The sequence below is a fragment of the Suricata suricatta genome, chromosome 5 (assembly GCF_006229205.1).
Source record: "Suricata suricatta isolate VVHF042 chromosome 5, meerkat_22Aug2017_6uvM2_HiC, whole genome shotgun sequence".
NCBI classification, from domain to species: Eukaryota; Metazoa; Chordata; class Mammalia; order Carnivora; family Herpestidae; genus Suricata; species Suricata suricatta.
The window spans coordinates 18,046,040-18,054,515 of record NC_043704.1 but is presented as its reverse complement, the minus strand read 5'-3'; the positions used below and the strand labels follow the sequence as shown (position 1 = coordinate 18,054,515).

Here is an 8,476-nt window from a genome sequence, read left to right as displayed (position 1 = left end):
GAGTGATAACACAGTTCTGCAGAGCTGGGAGTAACAATGCAGCTCTGCTCTGCGGGCTGCTGATCTTGTAAGGTCGAGGCATATATCTCTTCTTCCAGCAGCTCTTCTGGTGCAAGGCACGTCTCTTCTCCGACAGCTCCCGACACTTACCCACTGGTGTTATTTCAGAAGCAAGAGATACCATTCTCTTCATTAAGCCCATAGACACATACACACACACACACACACACACACACACACACACACACACACACATATGGCTTAATCAGTATGTATATATATGTATGAATATATATATTTATATGTATAGGAGATATACTTAAATTAAATATTTAGATGTGGGTGAGCTACATAACATTTTTAAGACTTTTTACCTCAAAAAATAAGATTACAATATACAGCTAAATAGAATCACTGCAATAACAAGAAAAATGCTTAGTACAGTGCCCATTACATAGTGAGCACTCTGCATATTCTCTGACATTGTTATATAGAGGAGGATATGTATTATTTTCATTTTAAGTGTTTGACTTAAAAAAAATTTGTTGGCATCACATACACACACACACACACACACACAAGCATTAAAATAAAATCAGTGACCTTAAAATATACTTGGTATTCACTATTATTCTGTGTTCTTAAGATAAGAATTATCTAACATGACACATAATATTTTTATCTGAATGTACATAAAACAATAACATAGATTTTTTTCATAAAAGGGATATTTGAAGTGGCTTCTTTAATCTAGGACTATTTAAAACTCATGCCTGTTTATCACACCAAGTGAAAAAGAACTGGAAATTTACTTAATTACCACCAAATTATTTCCTTTTTGTGTGATTTGAGGCAAATGTCTCTTGAGGCATGGCTGAGACATGCCTCCTCCTTGCCATTGTCTTCAAGGCTCTGGGGATGGAATGTGAAGAGTGAGGCAAGAATAGAGGCAACCAATAGAGTTGCCTCAGCCTTATTACTGATTAAAGAAAATCCTTTTTCACTTGCCTCAGATGCCTCCTGACAGAGATGAGTCTGAAATCTTCCAGGATTTACCTCTTGCCTAGAAAGTAACTAATGCACCTGGCTTGGCTTTAGACTTTCCCTTTAGCCCTTTCTCAAATAGAAACACACACACACACACACACACACACACACACACACACACACACAGGGGCGCCTGGGTTGCTCAGTGGGTTGAGCATCTGACTTAGGCTCAGGTCATGATCTCATGGTTTGTGGGTCGAGATTCGATGCATACCACTAGCTCAGAGTTTAGAGCCTGCTTCTGATTCTGTGTCTCCCTCTGTCCCTGACCCTCCCCTGCTCACACTCCGTCTCTCTCTGTCTCTGAGAAAAAGTAAATAAATGTAAAAAATTTAAAAAAAAAAAGAAACACATACACACACACACAATCAAACTTGGTCTTAGCCTTTCTTTCCCACTCTCTTTGGGGCCTTTGACACACCTGCAAAAATCCTTAGATTAACTCAAATATTCAATCCATATTTATGTGACCCCTGTATAATATTCACACAGGAGGGGCCATTGAAATTCTTCAAGATTAACTTCTCATGTAAAGCATAAGGAAATAAAACTACAACGTGTTAGCTGGAGAATCACAGTAAGGACCCAAGTCCCATGTCTTATATATAATTCATTGTTCTTTCCAAATCACTACAAAATTTTTATATATTCCTGGCCTTACAACCTGAGTATTTTTGCTTATCTATTTAACTGAGTTCAGTAATTAGCTAACCTGAATAAAGATCAAGAAAATATTGAAGACTCTTGGATATAACTAGGAAATAGGGTGAGCAAATCTGACCAACTTTAACTTAGAGATTCAACATACAAACCTAACTTGTTGTAATCAAGAACTTGACATTAAATATAAACACACCAAAAAAAAAAGAGATCAAATACACAGAAAAAAATGATACCTACCTGAAAACAGTAAATATAGAGTAAATTTCATCATGGCTCTTATTGATTTATGACTTCAATATACACATCAAGAAAAAAAACACATATATAAAAAGATGAGATCAGTGTTTTATCCAAGTCTTTCTGGCAAGAAGTTCTTGCTTTCAAAAACCACACTATCTGAAACCATAGAAGGAAACAGCAACTTCCTCTCTCTTTTTTTTCAAAACTCTTCACTAATCTTTTAATTAAAAGTGAATGATGGAGAAATGGCAAGGGAACAGGAGAAACTGAAGAACACAGCCTCCTTATGTATTTGTACAACTATATCAGTCTGCATATCTCAGGGAAAGCTGTATTAGTTACATGGAATCTAATCCAGTCTAGTAAAGCTGATGCCCTCAACCACCATGGTTGGCTCTAGTTCACAGTACTTGTAGACACAAGTAGATAAAATATATAACCTAATAAAGAAACTTCTAGAAAGATTTTACATACTCTAGGATGCTAACATTTTAGAAGATGGTTTTATGGCAACTTGGAATTTAAATAATGAAAGAGCACTGGTTTTTCTGGAAACCCTTAAACTTAAGTCCCTGTATTTAACTAAATTTTTTTCTTCTCAATTTAATAAGTTACCTTCTATTTTAATCAGAAAGTACCATCTTGGCAATAGTGTATAGGAGTATCCAGACATATGTGATGTCAACAAGTTTTTTAAGCCTAGAACTTAAAATGAAAATAATGCATAGCTGTCTATATAACAATGATGGAAAATATGCCAAGAGCTCACTGTGTGCTGCACACAGTGCTAAGCATTTTTCTTAAGCTATTGCAGTGACTCCATGTACTTGTATATTGTAATTTTATTTTTGAGGTAAAATAACCTCAAAACTGTTAAATAACCTACCCACATCTAAGTATTTAAATATCTCCTAAATCTCTCATAATTACAATCCATCAATCTTACTATTATTGACTCTCTTTCTATCCACTCCTGTTTTCATGTGCCTCCAAGCCCAACTTATATTTCAAGACGTTAGATTTCATTCATTTATTCAATAAATATTTATCTCCTGCACATACATGCTTGGCACTCCTCTAGATGCCTGAATCATGTCAGTGACCAAAATAAACAAGGGCTTTGTCCTCATCAAACCTACATACATTTCCTTACATCTAATCTCAATTCCCTCACCTTTTTCTCCCTTAATCATACATCTCAAACAGAAAGGAAAGCAATGTGACCATGGAGGAAGAGATTATAATGATGCATCACAAGCCAAGAAATGCTACTTCCCCCAAGAAACTGGAAAAGGTAAGGAATAAATTCTTCTCTAGAATCTCTAAAGGGACTTCTAGCCTCCAGAAATGTGACAGAGTGAATTTCTGTTGTTTAAGCCACCAAATTTGGGGAAATTTGTTATAAAAGCAATTGGAAACTAATAGGAGAGGAAAGTAAATTCTACAATTATGCTCAAAATGATTACATATAACCTGTTTCTTTCTTATTTTAATTCCAGGTAACATAGAGTGTTGGATTAGTTTCAGGTGTACAATATAGTGATTGAACGCTCCAACTATCACCCAATGCTCATCACAACAAGGGCACTCCTTAATCCCCATCACCTATTTCACCCATCTCCTCCCCCGCTCCCCTCCCCTCTGTTGTAACTGTAGACTGTCTTCTATAAACTCTATATTTAAACCTACTTCTTAGTTTGTGTCACTCTCTTTCTCTTTTTCCTTTGCTCATTTATTTTGTTTCTTAAATTCCACATATGAGTGAAATCATGTTGAATTTGTCTTTCTATCACTGACTTATTTCACTTAGTTTTACACCCTCTAGTATCACCTGTGTCATTGAAAATGGCAAGATTTCATTCTTTTTGAAGGCTGAATAATATTCCTGTGTGTGTGTATGTGTGTGTAAACACACTTATAAATACTCTTATGCACATTTATGTGTATAAACAAATCCATATGTAAATATATAAATTTGCATACATATACACATAAATGCTCTTCAAATATCAGTATATCTATATTCATGGAAAGGAAAAGTTTGTTGGCATTCTTTCACTCAGCGTTCATTCTCAGCAAGTGTTTTATAATTTATAACTTCTTCACTTCATGGATGAAATTAGACATATTTTTGGAAATTATCTTTATGTTAGCACTTTATAAATTATTTGCTAAATCAGTCTTTTGTGAGACATTAGATATGAGATCCAGAAATAAATTATATTTTCTTTAACATATTTTAGTAATTTCCTGCACTGCATTTTTTGTGATCATAAATTATTGTCAACTAAACAAAATTATTTGCTCCTGAAAAATAAAACATGTGAATGTCTTCAGAATGAGGGCTGAGCATATGAAAAGATTCTTTTTTCTTTAATAAAAGTGGACTCAGAGACGTCTTGGTGGCTCAGTCGGTTGAACATGTGACCCTTGATTTTGGCTCAGTTCATGATCCCACAGTTTGTGGCTTTGACCCCAAGTCAGATTCTGCCCACATCATGAATCCTGCTTGGAATGATCTCTCTCCCTCTTACCCACCCCTCCCTTTCTCTCTCTCTTTCACTCTTCCAAATTAAATAAAGCTTTAAAAAAAGCAGCAAACTCAGAGGAAGATATTCTCTCCTCTTTCAAAGGATGTGATCATGATCATTTTCTCGCGATGCCTGGAACAGCTCAAGCCATTTTGGAAGTTTGGCTGATACATTGAGGGTTGCAGAGTACAGAGACAGAAAGCACCAAGCACATGGGTCATACCATTGAGCTGCTAAACTACCATCTGCCTGCACCTGTACTTTGTGTCCCTGATGTAATTAGTTTCCACTTTCGGTTGTATATTCAGTTACTTGAAGCTGAATATGTCCCGATTTCGATCGTGATTTTACAACAGTGCCATTTATGTTCATCGTTTCTGAGTAATTATTCATTCAATGACAAAAGGATATAGTAAAACCCTTAGTCATATTGAACAATTAACTAAGGTCTAATTAAATGTATTTTGGTTTCCAAAGAGATAACTTGGATGCTGAGATATTTAATTGTCCATTAGCAGTTTGAGGCTTCTTTTTTGCACATAAGGAATCAATTTGTGCTGCCATGATGGTGATTTCAGTTGACGCCTTTATGAGCACTGGCAGTGCTTGCTAAACGATACACTGAAATAGGTAAATGCGCAATGGATTCCTTGCAAATGGCAAATGTATCCCTGGTTGGCTTGGTCACTTTTGTGCTAGTAGCAGAATAAACTTTATTGCCTTCTTTGGAAGACTGCTCTGAAAATGGCAGACATCTTAAAATTTTGGCATACATGCAATGAAGTGGTAATCCCACCAAATTTAATATCAAATAAACAAGTTTTATAAATGATGACATCTTTCAATCGGTGAGATATATTACCTGCCCCAGACCTACTGCCACATTGACTCTATATCTACCAATCTAACAAAGATCTTGTCTGGAATTTTGCAATAAGAAAATGTCTAAATATGAGGACAGGTCATGTTTCTATCAATTACTTAAGTAAAGCTAAAATTAAATCTTTTTTACAGTGTTCTTACCTTATAAGAATACTTGAGCTCACATAAGAAAACTATTGGTTCAACAGAAGATGATGTATTAATAAGCCGATAATTTATCTTAAAGCAGATTTATTCTAATTGTTTTGTAGCACATAATAAAATTTCTAGAGAAACCAGGCCTTGCCTCTTTTCCCTTATGTTGTTTTGAGAACACTTTTTCCGTGAAGAAATCATTTAACCTTCTGATTTAGGCACCACATGATGTATCACATTATGCAAAGAAATGTTCTGAAATTTACAGTCAGAAATACAAAATTCAGTTGCAACTCCACAACTTATTAGTTAGTTGCTTAGTCACTCCCATCTTTACTTCTGCATATGGTTGGAATAATCCGAATAATGATATCTTACCTGAAAGGTTGTTTTGGGCATTCAGTGACGAAGTATGTATAAAGTCTGTAATTGTTTTAAGTTCTATAAACATATTTTTCTGTGTTTTTCCAGTTTTTGTGACTATTGCACTAATAATAACAATAAAATAAATATGGTGAGAGTTGATGTCTTATTTATAGTGAGATATTGAATAACAAGCAGGTCTGATAATTGCATAATAATGACCTAACTTGGCAAAAAAATTTGTAAGTATCCTTAAGATATTTATAAAATGAATAGTTTTCCTTTTCTAGTAGGAATTAAATATATCAAAAATGTATATATATTCAGGCTGAAGTTTCAAAAATAATTGGAACCTTGAGGAGATAACATTATAGGAACAGACAGACACTAAGCTAAAGGTGGCACAAAAGAAATAAGGACAATGACTAGAAGAATATAGAGAAAGAAGGCCCTTTCAGAGAGATGAAAGACTCAGATGTGGATTCCTGGAATTATGTTTCCAAAGATCCTTATGCCTTGTGAGAAATGAAAGTCTTACACTCAACTTCCATATGTGGTTAAGGTGAATTTGTTGCTGTGGTAAAAATACATGGCATGGATTATGTTGTACAAAATTTTCCAAAAACAAGAGCAAATTACAATCCACAGTTCCCTTTTTTTACTATAAGCATTCATAAATACTCACATAGCTCCTCAAAATTGTTTTTACTTTGTTAAAATTTTATGTTTATAAGTAATAATGCACAGATATATTATTATATGTATTTTAAAATACCTGATTCATTTATTCACTCAATACTTATTGAGAAAATTCTATATACCACACACTGCCCAAGGAGAGGAAGATAATGATGATGAACAAGATGTATAATCTTTACTCAATGAACTATAATCTAGTAAGTAGCACTTCTCAAATTTTAATGCTTTCTCAAATTATAAAGGGATCTTTTATAAAATGTAGATTTTAATTCAGTTGGTCAGATTGGGCTCTAGTGATCAATGTGCTAATAAGCTCCCAGGAGATGCTGATGCTACTGGCCCAAGAATCTTACTATGGGTAGGAAGGTATTTAAACATACAGACAATGAAACCACTAATTATAGTGCAGTGTGTGATAAGTAAGAAGAGAGAAGCTACATAAAAATGTCTCAATGAGATAGATTGGGGGGGAGAGTATACTGAAAGTAAATTTTCTTATGTAAAAATTTATAATAAATAGTAAAGATACCCCTTCTTGGCTTTCTCCCTGTGCAGGTGCTCAAAATGAACCAATATAGCAGCTCTGGAGTTGAAGATGGCCTTCACAGAGCTTCAAGTCAAAGTTATTGACACTCAATGAAAAGTGACGCTTGCAGACATACAGATTGAACAGCTAAACAGAATGAAAAAGCACACACATCTTACAGACAAAAAGATTATGACCAGTAGATAAGACTAACATACATGAAGATGTAGGAAGAATGTTTATTCTTCAGTCCTGAATCCCTTCACCCTAATACATTTTCAGATTCCAACTGTGTGTTTTGTACCCTGGTTCTGCTTGCCATCTCTGCTCATGACAATCCTCTGCTGGGGGTGAGTCATGACTGCCCATGAGAGGAAAAAAGGGAACCAGGACAAATAGGGGAGTTCTGCCCCACCTACTACCAGTTATGCTGGTTAGACCAACAAGTCATCTCTTCCCCACCCCATTATGCTTTCTCCAGCTGAAAGATGAGAACAGAGGGCCAGAGAGGCAGGGGGTTTCAAACTCAGATTCTCTCTGTCCTGTCCTCCCTCAGAGCTTTGGCTCCATTCCTTCGCCATTGAAAGCTTTCCCATTTCTTTTTTCAACTGAGTAAATCCATCAACTTCTGCACTACTATGCAGATAAGGAAGAAAGAAGACCAAGGCATAGCTGAATTCAAGTGAACCTTGGTAGCAGTCTGCCTAAAGATTCCTTCCCTGCTTCCTCCCAAGTGTTTGAAAAGAAAATGCAACAATAAACCAGCAGCACCTCCATGGCCATCTCCCTGTGGGCAGCATCATAAGGTGAACACTGCAATCCTAAGGCTTCCTAGTGCCTTATGGGCAGTGGTGTGTTGGCGCTGACTTGAGAGAACCAATTATTAAAAATTGTTAGAATTTTGTTCCAAGTTAGTTGTGAAACACAGCCATTATTAGAAATTGAGTTATGCAACTATCCTTTCCCATTCTGTCTGTTGCCTTTTAGTTTTCTTGATTGTTTCCTTTGCAGTGCAAAAGCTTTTATCTTGATGAAGTCCCAAGAGTTCAGTTTTGCTTTAATTTCCCTTGCCTTTGGGGATGTGTCGTGTAGGAAATTGCTGCAGTGGAGGTCTAGGAGGTTTTTTCCTACTTTCTCCTCAAGGGTTTTGATGGTTTCCTGTCTCACATTCAGATCCTTCAGCCATTTTGAGTTTATTTTTGTGTATGGTGTAAGAGACTGGTCTAGTTTCATTCTTCTGCATGTTGCTGTCCAGTTCTCTTAGCACCACCTGCTAAAGAGGCAGTCTTTTTTCCATCGGATACTCATTCCTGCTTTGTCAAAAATTAATTGGCCGTACATTTGTGGACCCAGTTCTGGGATCTCTATTCTATTCCATTGGTCTATGTGT

The 8,476-nt window shown here is 35.8% G+C and overlaps 1 long non-coding RNA gene across 1 annotated transcript; it reads left to right on the top strand.

Annotated features, from left to right (window-relative positions):
• Nucleotides 1-1,019: 1,019 nt before the first annotated feature.
• Nucleotides 1,020-7,412, top strand: LOC115291379. Its single transcript, XR_003908413.1, has 3 exons — nt 1,020-1,070; nt 3,157-3,244; nt 7,116-7,412. It is a non-coding gene; the product is annotated as an uncharacterized LOC115291379 (long non-coding RNA).
• The last annotated feature ends 1,064 nt before the right edge of the window (nt 7,413-8,476 follow it).